The following is a 14,100-nucleotide window of genomic DNA, read 5'->3' as shown; positions in this document are numbered from 1 at the left end:
GAATCTAAGGAGAGAATTAAAAGTAGAAATGAAAGAAAACATACAAAGGGATATACAAAGAGAGAAAATGGCTGAAGATTTCCTAGAGTTAGTGAAATCTACCAGTTATTACATTTAGGAAGCCAATAAATTCCAAGCAGAATTAAAAAAAGAGAAAAGATATTGACATTTAGAGACTTCACAACATAATTAAAGAACAGCAAAGTTAAAGAGAGAGATGTATAAGCAGAGAATTACTAGGAGCAGTCAAAGGTACTGGGGAGAGCTATTCAAGATCAGCAATAGAACACAATAATAGAAACCAATAATAGAATACCAATATAGAGTAGAATCATATATTCAAAGCCTTGAGGAAAAACAACTGTCATTCAGGAATTTCATGTCTACATTTTCTCTAAAGTACAAGAATTACATAAGCATTTTCAACCAAAGAAAATCAGAGAGCCCACTGTCAACAAGCTATTCTTTACTAAAAATACTTCTAAGGATAGTATTCAGAAGGAAGAAAATGACCCAGGAAGAAAGGTTTTAGGTGAAATCTTGACAATAATATTTACTTGGGAAGCAGATTGCATCTGTGACATATTGCATTTTTTTATGTTTATTTTATTTTTGAGAAAGAGAAAGAGAGAGCAGGGGAGGGGCAGAGAGAAAGGGAGACAGAGGATCTGAAGCAGGCTCCATGCCAACAGCAGAGAGCCTGATGTGGGGCTTGAACTCATGAATCGCGAGATCATAGCCTGAGCCCAAGGTGGACAGGTAACTGACTGAGCCACCCAGGTGCTTCCATGTTTTTTTTTAAAGGCCCAGAATAATTATGATTTCCTATGTTCTTCTAAAATTTTGAGATGATACGTTTTCCTCCTCCTTTTTAACTTGGGCAAGCCTTGTGATTGCTTCAATAAATAGAATGTGGTAAAGTTATTTTTAATGTCTTTTGATAACTAGGTTGTAAAGGTTGATGTGGTTTCTATCTAGCTCTGCAGAGATCATATGGAAAGATCGCAAAAAGAAAGAAATGCGCAAGCAGTCCCAATTATTCCTGTCCTCAACTGTTTTGAGTTTCCTAGTAAGGCGATTAATGTGTAACAGAGATTTCAGAAGACGCCAGCCCCAGCCACTATCTGACTACAACTTCCCCAAAGAATTTGAGTAAGAACCACCCACCTAACATAGCAAATCCCCTAAATCATGACAGATAATCACTAAATAGGTGGTTATTTGGAGTCACTAAGATTTGTGCTGGTACACCACACCACAATAATAACTGGAAGCTGTTTCAGCACCTGAAAGAGGAGAGATGCTAAAACACATGGAATTGGCTTTCAAGCCAGGTATTGGGAGAAAAAAAATAAAACTGCCTTAGAGAAACTTAGCAAAAGCCTGATGGGTCTCGAGGAGGCTGTCAATAAGAACCTAAAAGTGAGGACAGTGATCTCAGGACCTGTGGGAAATGGGCACTTGTCCTGTGGTGACAGAGAGTTTAACAATACTATCACCTGCAGTGACATGGAAAATAGAAAAGTACCAATTAAACCAGAGGATCTAGAGAAAGAGGTTTCTAAGCACACTGCTGAAGGTGCTGATTGCCTTCTGGTTGACTATTAAAATATGAGAAGAGGGATAACCAGTGAGATAACTGGTAGATAGAAAGGCACCAGGATCTGCATGGACCTAAAATAAAATTGATTCTTATTCCTTTTTTTTTTCTTCCAAGTTTTTATTTAAATTCAAATTAGTTTACATGTAGTGTAGTATTGGTTTCAGGAGTAGAATTTAGTGATTCATCACTTACATGTAACACCCAATGCTCACCACAAGTGCCCTCCTTAATGCCCATCACCCATTTACGCATCCCCCACCCCCCACCCCTCCAGCAGCAACCCTCAGTTTGTTCGCTATAGTCAAGAGTCTCTTATGAAAACCGATTCTTACTCTGATTATCATACTCTCAATGTTAAAATTGAGAAATCGCTTCTGGGAAGACATAAAATCCAGGGTGCTGTCAAGGAGAATGGTTTAAATACAGAATTCTAGTTATGGAATGAGTAAGTTACAGTAATAAAAGGCACAGCGTAAGGAACACAGTCAATGATATTGTAATAGCATTACATGGTAAGTGATGATGGCTACACTTGTGGTGAGCATAGCATAATGTATAGAGTTGTGAAATCACTAAATTGCATACCTGAAACTAATGTAACATTGTGTGTCAACTATACTTAAATTTTAAAAAAGGGTATGTGACAAGATATGATTTACAAGCTTTTGTTGACACCTCAGAAAGATTTAAGGAGGTGGCATAAACAGAATTCCATTCAAGGATCTTAACAGCATGTCTTACAGATATTTTCTGTTAAGCAATAGAATTTCTCTTTCTTTCTTTCTTTTGTTCTTTCTTTCTTTCTTTCTGAAGAGAGAGCATGAGTGGGAGAAAGAGCAGAGAAAAAAGAGAGAGAGAGAGAGAGAGAGAGAGAGAGAGAGAGAGAATCTCAAATGGGGCCCAGGCCTAGTGTGGAGTCTGACTCTGGGCTCAATCTCATGACTACGGACTATGAGATCAGGACCTGAGCCAAAATTAAGAGTTGGACGCTTAATCAACTGAGCCATACAGGTACCCCTAAGCAATAGAATTTCTAAAAGTCTTAAGATTGTTGTCACTTAACAACCTTGTAGGAAATCCAAGACAGAAAAGGCATATTTTGAAGAGATTTTGTCTATTAAAATGACAATAGCTTTTGTCTATTAAAATGAACCATAATAAGAATTATAGGAACTACCAATGCTTTAAAAAGAATTATGTTGGCAGAACACCATCAACTAGATCTAAATGGATAGAGACTGTACAAAATCAGCAAAGGTCTTTGGATCCTAGAATTATCATTGACAAAACTGACTCAATTTTAAATATTGTTATTTACCATGGCAAACAAAGGATGGCTTAGAAGAACTAAGAACCCAGAGGTTGAAGTTAAAAGTCATTGCAAATAGTTCCCAAATAGTCAGACTTACTCCTAATGAAAGAAATTCCAAAATGATGCATTTTGGAACTACTATGGATCAATGACTTCTGGTACCTTGTATTTTTCACTATTTTGAGTGGAATGGTCTATAATTCCTATCATGACTGTCCCACTATTGTATGTTGGTTGTGTATGTGGGGGTGGGGCAGTGCAGATTAATTATTTCTTTAGTTTACACAGGTCTTTATATCAATTAGCTGACTTAAAGTTATTGCAACAGAAGAGTCTCATCTACTTATAAACTTTACATATATTATGAGATCCTGGACCTCAAGCCTAAATCTGATGTAGTTAAGAGATGAGATATCATAGGGAAAGGCTGATTTCATTGTGCTTGTGAGGGGGATGCAAATTGTTTTGACCAGAAGATGAATTGCAGTGTATTACATTTTCCAAATTAGCTATGGCAATATATTCAGTCTCATGTGGTCTTCCTATCTACTCACCATCAATATGAAGAACCTACTTCTTCTCTTGAAGTTGAATGGAGGTTTGTGACTGACTGAACGAATACAATGTGGCAGAGTTGACATTGCTTGATTTCCAACACTACATTATAAAAGATAGTATGGTTTGGCCTGATGTTCTCTCTTCAGGGACAGATGTCTTTGGAGCCTAAGACATCATGAAAGAAATCTGGATCCCTTGATGTTGACATGATAGGGAGGACACGTGGAGTCATCACATGGAGATCAAAATAGAGTTCCTTCAGCAACAAGCTCTTTAAGTGTTCCCTTCTAAGGCATTAGATATGTAATCCAATGAACGTTCAAATGATTCCAGACCCAGCCTGTCTGAAATAGTATGTGTATCCGAGATTGCAATGACAGAACAACACAAAGAGAAAACAAACAAAAACCCTATCTGACTAAGTGATAATAACATATTAAGGTTTTTTAAGCCAATTAGTCTTTTAATGACTATTAACCAACAATAGATAACTAGAACAGAGTTAAAGTACAAACCGCTCTCTGGTTTAAAAATGAAATGAAAATATGAATTATCCACATACTTTTGTTAAGTCAAGTAGATGGGGTAAAGTTCATATGTTAACATTTAAAAACATCAAAATAAAATGTATATGTAGGGTACATATATTTATTGATGGCAAAATCACAAATAAAAACAAGAAAATCATGAACACCAAATCAAAGAGAGTGGTTACCTTTTGGGAAGGTGGATACAGTCAGAGGAAGGCTTACAGAGGACATTAAAAGCATGATGGTGTTGGGGCGCCTGGGTGGCTTAGTCAGTTAAGTGTCTGATTTCAGCTCAGGTCATGATCTTGCCTTTTATGAGTTCGAGCCCCATGTTGGGCTCTGTGCTGACAGCTTGGAGCCTGGAGCCTGCTTTGGATCCTGTATCTTCCTCTCTCTCTCTCTGCTGCCCCCCACTCCTACTCACACTCTGTATCTCTCTCTCTCTCTGTCTCTCTGTCTCTGTCTCTCTCTCAAATAAGTAAACATTAAAAAACAAAAAGTATGATGGTGTTCAATTCATGAAGCTTGTTGAAGGGCACAGGCTTTTTAAACACTTTAAAAAATGTTTTATGTACTTTTTGGGGGGATCACATGATTCTACAATTAATATGTAAAGATATTAGAAATCTCCAGCAAAATAAAAATCTCAGTAAAAAAAATAAAATAATTGTGATGTACCACCTGGCTCTTTTCATCAGAGTAGGTTGGCCGTTGGTACAAGAGAGATCAATTCTCGTATATCATGGCAGGTAGTCAACAAATATTTAAATGTCCAAAGTTAATCATTTCAGAAATAACATTGTTATCATAGATCTACCAGAGGAAATAGTTAAGAACTGCAAAAAGGTGGCTGTTTTAGGAAATACAAATGGGATGGGGTAGTGAGATGTTGGGCAGGAATTTTCATAAACTTTTTTGCATATTTGAATCTTTAATATCCATTAAACTATGCTTAAAATACTATAAAAGTAAATGTTAACTTTACCAGTTAGTGTAAGTTCTAGCACAGAAAATTCTAAAATTTTAGAAAAATAAGATTGTTGCAAATGCTATTCTACAAGAGAGGAGACACTACGTGGTTTACCTAAACTCTGTAAACATACGGTATAAAAATTAGTCTCTAGTTGAAAGTTTTCTTTCAATTTTAATTTTAGAAGTTGAAATTCCAAAAGGTTGAAATTGTAAATCTATCAAAGACTAACTGTCTCATATCTTAGCTGAGCTGACCCAATAACTTTTATATTTGTTCTGATGATTTTTTTGAATACTTTTTACTGTCTGATACATTATGCCTATATATGTATATACACACACACACACACACACACACACACACACACACTAATTGCCCATCAAAAACAATAATGTGATTCTAAGTTACAGTGTGTTTTAAGGTTTGGAAACATCATTTTCATGGGATAACTATCGTGGGGGTTAATGATTTGCTTCTTTTTCCCCCAATTTTTCTTTTGATGAACACATGTCTCATCTTGATACTTTGGGCTCATTTAAAAAGTGAGAGCCACCTCAATGCACAATAAAAATTCCTAGACTAGAGCATATCATTTATGAGAGAGTTGCTTAAAATCTCTCTTGAAAATATTAAGATATTTCCCCCCTGTGTTGATTGAAAGTATTATATGAAATGTCTCCCTTATTCTATTCATATTGTATATAATATTCATGGATTTTCAGATCTCAAACATCCTTGAGATAAATCTCACTTGGTCCTAGTAAGACAGATGTAATATTGCTGTCTTTGAGATAAAGACAAAAGGTGACTAGCCATGGGATGTGGGCATCTTTTGGAAGATGGTAAAGTTGGGTAAATGGACTCTTTCCTTGAGCACACAAAAAGGAACTCAGCCCTGCTGGCATATGGATTTTATCCAGTGGGAATCATGCCAGACTGATACACAGAACTGTAAGATAATAAAAATGTGTTATTTTAAACCTCTAAGTTTGTGGTAATTTGTTACAGAAGCAGTAAAAAACTAAGACAACACTCCTAGCTGAACTATTTCCCAGGCAATGACAATGATATAAAATTATAACACCCCTATATAAGGGGAAATGAAATGATAGAACGTGCTATGACTGTGTGTAGCTTTTGCTCATGGCATTGCAGGCAAGTTCTCATTGAGAAATTGATTATGGTCTTTAAGCATAATCACCTTGAAAAGCATGATGGGGAACACAATGCTGTATATACCTTTTTATTTTCTGTGTGTACTCACTCAACATTAAATCTGTATTCCCAGTCTAAATACAAATCAAATTCAAACTTATCCTCAGCAATTTATAGAGTACTACAATTTAGGCATTTTAAACATGAGTTAGTATGACCCTACGTCAGCATTTATCTTACTTCTTTTTAAGCCTGTTACAATATTATTAAAAACTATTAGAAGAGGAGGTGCCAAATTTAAAGGATACATATTGTAGGGTACATTTCCAGATAATGTATTATTACAACCGAGTAAATCATACTAGTATGCTCGAATTTAAAAATGTTACCGAGCTCTTACTATTTGCTAACCTTGAGAGAACGAAGATGAATAAGATAAAGTCCTAGCCATTAGATAAATCATAGTCTCTCCTAGCAGGTGAGAGAAATATAGTCTAAATGCAATGCATTATGATAGTGTGTATAAAGCACATGCACATAGGCTGGGAATAACAAAGGGGGAGTGTAAACGGCAAGATGAAAAATGATAGGAACTGAAACAGGCAAAGTAGTCAAGTTATGAGACAAGGTTATGAATGGCCTTACAACCTGTACCACTAGGCTTGGACTTCACCTCTAAACCATATTTTTCAAATGTTATTAATTTGTATGCTATTTTTAGGATGTGTTTTCCACACATCAACTGAGGAAAAAGCTCTTATTCCATGATCTCTCTGTAGGATATATATATATATATATATATATATATATATATATATATAAATGGATCCAGTTCTGTCTCATTATCTAAAACATAAAGTATAGGCTCAGGGACACCTGGGTGGCTCAGTCAGTTAAGTCACCAACTCTTGATTTCAACTCAGGTAATGCTCTCACCGTTCCTGAGATTGAGTCCCATGTTGGCCTCTGTGCTGAGCATAGCACCTATTCGGGATTTTCTCTCTCCCTCTCTCTCTGTCCCTCCCCTGCTTGTGTGTACTCATGCACTCTCTTTCTCTAAAAAATAAAAGTAAAAATAAATAAATAAATAAATAAATAAACAAACAAATGAATAATAAATAGATTATAGCTTCATGTATCATATACATTTATATCACACATGTCACATGTGTATATACATAAAGTAGGACTCTTATTGAGTGAAAGTTTTTACATGCTTTTATATGTATAAATTACAATATAGACATTATTACTCTGGTTCTGTTTTGCCATTTTTCTAGATTATCATATTTTAAAAATATTATTGTATACAATATATCTAATATCTCCAAAAGTATTTTATGAAGATGGAAAAAGTGTTAGACTTAAGCCCTACTTCTTATTCTTCCCACTTACTACACTGCTTCCTAAACCCTCTGGTGAAGTAGTGAGGACTATGTAGGGCCTGAGGGTTGGGGTAACTGAAAGCCTGGGGTTGACCTTTCCTGAGCAAAGATAGCAGACAAAGACTGCCCTGAGATTACAGCTGGATGAAGGAGACAGAGTGGCCTAGACACAGAAGGTTAATAACCTATCCAGACAGAGGAGGAAGCCAAACAAATGCCTGTGTGTAAGGCACAGATTGGAAAGTCCATGGTCAGGAGGAACATTCCTTTTAGGTGAATGAGAGTTCCATCACCCATAAATCCCCTTGTTCTGGCCCCTGGGAATGTTTGTAAAATTGTCTCACTGGAATTGAATACAAAAGGAGCCTAGTCAATATTCAGGATCATGGAAATAATTTACCAATGACCAGGTCAAAGTGGCCAATTGACCTGGAAATACTAGAGGACCATGGGAGAAACATCAGTGAGGGTGGTAAGGCTGGAAAACAGAAGCAGAAATAGGAAAGCTATCTGGGAAGATGTCGGGTAAGGACTTCTCAGGAGACTGAGAGCTGACCAAAGCACCAGACAATCAACAAAGTGGTACATGCTTAGCTTCAACAATGAACAGACATAACAACTTCATAAACATAACAGCTATAAATAGATCAGAGCACAGGGTAAATATAGATCCCATGGTAGGAAGCCCTGTAACTGTTTAAAAGTATGGATATAATCTGGATTCAAATTCTTATTTTTCCACTGTGGGATCACCCATCTTACATTGTTTAACCTCTCAAATCTCAAAATCTCATCTATTAAACTAAACCAGCATGTTAATAACATAGGTTGCAAATACAGCTGTGCAGATTCAATGAATTTGTACACTCACAGCAATTAGCAGAATGTTTGTGACATGGCAAATCCTGGATAAATGTTAAGGATGACAACTGATGATGATGATTAGAAACAACAGTCACAATGGCAGGGGAAGGGGTTAATTGACTTGGGGAAAGCGTGAAATATCAGAGTAATAATTATATCTAGTATATAATGAGTGTCTTCTAGATCTCAGGTATCATTCTAAGTCCTTTATGTTTTTTAATTCATTTAATCCATACAACGCCTCTGTAGTAACTGCTACTGTCTTTTCTATTTTACCAGTGACAGATGGAGGGTACAGGACAGTTGGAGTAGCCAAAACGAGAGAGCAAATAGTGGAGTTGGATTTCACATGCAAATGGCCTGTTTACTCTCCATGATGGTGAGTTGGCTTCATAGAAACCGTGTTGAGCAGAAACTTAAAGAAAAAATTCTAACAATTATCACTAAAGAAACTTGAGTATGATGACACTTGAGGAAAACAGGGATTTGAAACAGTTTCTAAAGAGAAGAGTCACTGGGGAGCCTAGATGTCTCAGTCAGTTAAGCATCTAACTTTGACTCAGGTCATGAGCTCACGGTTTGTGAGTTCCAGCCCTGTGCTGACAGCTGGAGCCTGAAGCCTGCTTCAGATTCTGTGTCTCCCTTTCTCTCTGCCCCTCCCCAGCTCATGCTTTCTCTCTCTCTATCCCTCTCTCAATCTCTCTCTCTCTCTCTCTCTCTCTCTCTCTCTCAAATAAATAAATGTTTTAAAAAAACATTTAAAAAAAGAGAAGAGTCACTGTAGAAATCTGGGCAAAGTTTTCAAAATCCGAACTTTGCCAACAGCAAAAAAAGAAAACAAGAAACAAAAACCCAAAGAAATCCCAGAAGTTTCAAAAATTTCTCAACAATACCCAAAGGATCCAGCTAACCACACTATACTGATTAAATAATTTATTATGCTGAAACACAGAAAATGACTGTACTAAAATGGAAATTAAATGAAAATTATTTTTTAAAAAATTCATTTTTAAGGAAATAAAATGAAGAAATCTTAGCTTTATCAAAAATCCAATATGTGTGTGCATTTTCATACATCGTTCTCAGAAAGCACAGCAATATCAAAATTACGGCAGAGGGTTAATTTTAGCAACAGCCTCTTCACAAAGGAAAACAAATGAATTGGATCTCCAGAGAACATTTCCTCTCACTTTCCATGAAGTGAATTTCAAGACTTGAAAAAACTTGTAAAAATTATGAGAGAGGCTTTAATTCGAACATTCATACCAAGAAATCTTAAATCACTGTATTTCTCTACATACCATCATTCTGAAAGTAATATTGCTTTAGTACTCTAGATTTACATTGGTTTTTAGAAATAAAACCCTATTGAAATAAAACTATATGAGAGTCTCCAGTGTAAAAAACAGCTCTAAGCAGGGCTCTCCTAGACAGTTAAAGTAGTGGTGTGGATCCCAAATCTGGCCCTCTTACATTTTCTTCTCAACCAGGAAGTCATAGAAAGGAAAAACATAGATGGATTTTCTGAAACAATCCAGCCCCAATTAAAATAAATACAGTGAATTTAGATATTCTAACATGGAAAACTGTCTCCAGCATATCAAGTCAAAATGCATTTTGCAGAGCAATATGTATAATATGATCTTTAAAAAAATAAAAATCGCAAATGGAAGGGTGTGCGTGTATGTGTGAGTGTGTCTAGAAAAATGTCTGATAGAACATTTATTACAATGTTAACAGTGGTTACCTCAGGGAAGTAAGCTACAGAATTTCAATGGCACACTTTTGTGTTGTTTCGACTGTTTACAATGGAAATGTATTATTTTATAATAAATACACAGTTTTAAAAGAAAACAGTGCTCCATGCTTTCACAGTGATGACTTAAACATAGAGATTTACTTGTACTCTTGTTTAATATAAGTCAAATTCAAATAACCCAGCAGCAAGCTCTTGAAGTCCAAGTGGGGAATGTTATGTAAATCTCAGGCATATTTTTCGCCGGCCAAAATACCCTGCTCTTTTGAAAAAAAAAATTTTTTTAACGTTTATTTATTGTTGAGACAGAGAGAGACACAGCATGAATGGGGGAGGGTCAGAGAGAGGGAGACACAGAATCTGAAACAGGCTCCAGGCTCTGAGCTGTCAGCACACAGCCCCACGCGGGGCTCGAACTCACAGACCCCGAGATCATGACCGGAGCCAAAGTCGGATGCTCAACCCACTGAGCCACCCAGGCGCCCCTATCCTGCTATTTTGAATGGTAGTGTTCAAAATCTAGGTTCAGCGCTCTTTGACCCCAAAGATGAGACGTTTAGTGAAGATAACAATTCTTGAGATCAATCATCATCTCTCTGCTCATGGTAAGAGTAGCATCCTCAAGAATTATATGAATTAATAGAGAACATATTCAAGTAAGGGTAGGAACATTCTTTAAACTGTGTTTTAAATGATAATTTCACTTTATAATTATCAGCTTATTAGAACTCAGGGTAAGAAATATAGGATCTGACAAAAAATTCCCTTTATTTCTGGAGGTTCACTCCTAGCTTCAAGCCACAGAATATAGTAGAGTAACTTAAAAAAGTGTTTGAGTACAGTCATCTTGCACTTAGAAAATCATGATATTTTACTTAGGTCACAGATAGAATGCTAAATTTTTCCTTGAAATATCTCTTAATTTACTTATGAACTTGCATCCCCTTTCTAGTCAGGTATAAATGATATCCTAGCAAAAGTAATATAAAGTAGGATGGAGGTGTCACAGCTGAATATTAAGATAGCTTTGGTATGGGGCACCTGGGTGGCTTAGTCAGGTAAGTGGCTGATTTCGCCTCAGGTCATGATCTTCTGGTATATGAGTTGGAGCCCCGCGTCAGGCTTTGTGCTGACAGCTCAGAGCCTGGAGCCTCGTTCGGATTCTGTGTCTCCCTCTCTCTCTACCCCTCCCTGTCTTGCACTCTGTCTCTCTCTGAAAAAACAAATAAACATTTTTTTAAAAAAAAGACAGCTGTGATATAAATCTGTGAAGGTAAAACAAATGGGCTGATACTTATTCAGAAATTCAAGTATTCATTTCTCATTATTTACCAACTAGATGTAATACACTTTGCTAGTTATTGAATTTACCTATGGTTCATGTCCAAATCTAAAAATAATCTGCCTTTTACTTTTGTCTTTGGTATCTAAACTTGAGGCCTGACATTTAGTATCTGATACAATAGCTTTTATTTGTTGTTGTTATACATAATTAAATTCAATAAAATTTATTCGAGTTAAATGCATACATCGTGGCTACCGGCCTCCAGTATCCCAAAACATAAAGATTCAAAAATATATTTAAAGTACAAATGAGAAGTCCGAAATAAGCAAGTCTGGCCACCAGATCTCATAAAATCAGACAATGATACTGATGATGCCTATGCTGGTTAACTCTCTCCTACTCAAAATTACCAGAAGTAATTAGTCACACCTTTAACAAGGCTTCTACTTTGTTTCCCAGTCTCTAAAATTAGGTAATTATTTGAAGCCCAGTAACTGGGCTTATGAATTCATGCTTATGAACTCATAAGACTTCCTCTGTATCCAAAACCAATTCAAATTCTGTTTGCATGGCTGTACCTACCATAATTCCACTTGAAAAATTCATAGATATCATGATAGATTTGGGATTTGGAGGATGAAGGGAGAAGTTGGCAACTTTTCCATCAACATAAGAAGAAAGAATGAAGAAGGCAAATGATGAGGTTACACATTCCCAGACTTAGCCTAAGGGACCAGCTCCAAAACACACTGAAAAGGAAGGTCATGACTGGAAAGGCTAACAAACCTGAATGAATAAAAAGGTTTTTGAGACTCACTACAAGTTATGCTACCAATTCCAAATGGCTTTACCCTACAGAGTTACATTTCTACCTGACAATTTAGAGCAGAGACAGCAGTCTTTGGCATGGCGGATGAGTGGACACGAGTGGGAAAATATGAGCTGATATTTTTCTTGGCCTGCGTGATTCTGACTTCATAGATCTCCCTGGCATAACCAAAAAAGACTAAGGATTTTGGGACGGTGGGAAGGCTGAGGCCCAGCCTGAGTGGCTGAGAGCCAAATGCTAATGTGCTCTAATCCTGACAACAGGTTGGAGATGCAGATCATGAACATTTACATTACCCACAAGCTCCTGCTTTCCCTGTAGACTAGTTACTCCCTACGTCTTAGTTCATCTATCACACAGTGTTCAATTCCTGCTCATGCCTTCTGCACATTTATTTTGAGCAAAAATATCCCTCAGGGAAAATGGAATTTAGAGAGATTATTGAAAAAAAGATAAGTAAATTTTATCCCTTAATAGGTTTGAGGTTTTTTTTTTTTAATAATTTGGGCTTTGCAATAAGGGAAAATATAGTGTCCTTGGGGTCTAGACAGACACAACTGTTTAGACCATTCCTAATAAACATCATTCTGCAGAATTTTGCAGTTCTAATAGATTGTAGCCAGATAATATCCAAATATTACAACGGAAAGGACCATAATGAACATACAAGTAGTCTCCCAGTCCATTTATTTAGAGATTCTGTTTATTTTTATTGAAAAAGATATGTAAGTAGTCAATGAAAACAATATGGGATAAAATATATACACAAAGAAATAAGAATAAATCTTATCCTGAGAATAAAAACAGATTATCTCACCATTCTGTGAATTTGCTACATTTGGAACACTCAGATCTGCTACTATGCAACCTCTCCTGATGATTCACTCATGTATTTAAAAAAGAGGGGCGCCTGGATGGCGCAGTCGGTTAAGCGTCCGACTTCAGCCAGGTCACGATCTCGCGGTCCGTGAGTTCGAGCCCCGCGTCAGGCTCTGGGCTGATGGCTCGGAGCCTGGAGCCTGTTTCCGATTCTGTGTCTCCCTCTCTCTCTGCCCCTCCCCCGTTCATGCTCTGTCTCTCTCTGTCCCAAAAATAAATTAAAAACGTTGAAAAAAAATTAAAAAAAAAATAAAAAAGAAAGGAAAATTGGGTGGTTATATTTCAATCATGCACCACTGTAGGAAGAACGAACAGATATTCTCCTATATGTGTGGACTTTATAATCCAAAAACAGAGCTAAACTTAAAAATTTTTTTGAACATTTATTCATTTTAGAGAGACAGAACACGAGTAGAGGAGGGGCAGAGAGAGACACACAGAACCCAAAGCAGGCTCCAGGTTCTGAGCTGTCAGCACAGAGCCCAACACGGTCAAGCTGTGAGATCAAGACCTGAGCTGAAGTCAGATGCTTAACCAACTGAGCCACCCAGGTGCCCCAGAAACTTTAAAGAAATAACCACCCTTGAATTGTAAAATTAGAACTGTATTTGAAAAAGGTAAAATGCATAGCTCTATATTATAGTAGGGAAATTTGATTTCTTTAAAGAAATAGAGAAAGGGAAATAGAAGGAATGTAATAGTTGAGCTGAAATATGAAGGTATTGATTACTAACAGTTGAAGAAGAGAAAAGGAAATCATGCCTGGCAGAGGATCTGAATATTCAATTCCCTTATAGGTGTAATGAGCAAAACACCTGTGGATGCAACCAAGACAGTTGACAAAGAGAAGATTAGGGTGTGTCAGTGGAGACAATGATTCTAGAATCATTCTCCAGCCACTGATTGAGACTCTGGTAGCTGGTCTTGCAAAGAAGTACAGAATATCAATATAGCTCTTTGAGTCTCCTGGA

General features: G+C 36.7%; 1 pseudogene; it reads left to right on the top strand.

Annotated features, from left to right (window-relative positions):
• Positions 1–1,386: 1,386 nt before the first annotated feature.
• Positions 1,387–14,100, top strand: part of LOC125928999 (40S ribosomal protein SA-like) — a 47,510-nt pseudogene continuing 34,796 nt past the window's right edge.

This window comes from Panthera uncia, chromosome D1 (assembly GCF_023721935.1).
Source record: "Panthera uncia isolate 11264 chromosome D1, Puncia_PCG_1.0, whole genome shotgun sequence".
Lineage (NCBI taxonomy): Eukaryota > Metazoa > Chordata > Mammalia > Carnivora > Felidae > Panthera > Panthera uncia.
Note: the sequence above shows the minus strand (reverse complement) of the source record. Positions and strands in the feature narration are given on the sequence as shown.